Genomic DNA, 431 nt, shown 5'->3' with positions numbered 1-431 from the left:
GCACCTGGCATGAGTTTTAAGCCACCAGTTCCGGGACGCAAACCACAGTCGACTACGTGGGAGTCCAGCGACATAGCCATTACGCTAACTGCTGGTTCCCATAACCTTTCTATTTCAAAAGCTATGCCCAGTCGGTAATTTAGATATCATTATAGAGGCAAACTCTCCACAAATTTAACCACAGAATATATATTCCACCAAAGTCAGGAAGAAAACCAAGAAAGGTGACATGGAATCCAGTAAAGAAGAGATCTAATATAGAAGAAAAATGCATAGACTCCCCAAACTGGTGAGCAAGCACGGTCACAAGTAAACATATGTAAAAGGCCTACATGGTAACAGATCTAGACAGGAATTTTTTGCCATAAAAGATTTCAGTTACTTCTAGGGGGAAAATTATTAGGTAAACTACCTTATAGGTTTGCAAGTAT

Source organism: Tupaia chinensis, unplaced genomic scaffold (assembly GCF_000334495.1).
Source record: "Tupaia chinensis unplaced genomic scaffold, TupChi_1.0 Scaffold000489_1, whole genome shotgun sequence".
Lineage (NCBI taxonomy): Eukaryota > Metazoa > Chordata > Mammalia > Scandentia > Tupaiidae > Tupaia > Tupaia belangeri.
This window is presented reverse-complemented; position numbering follows the sequence as displayed.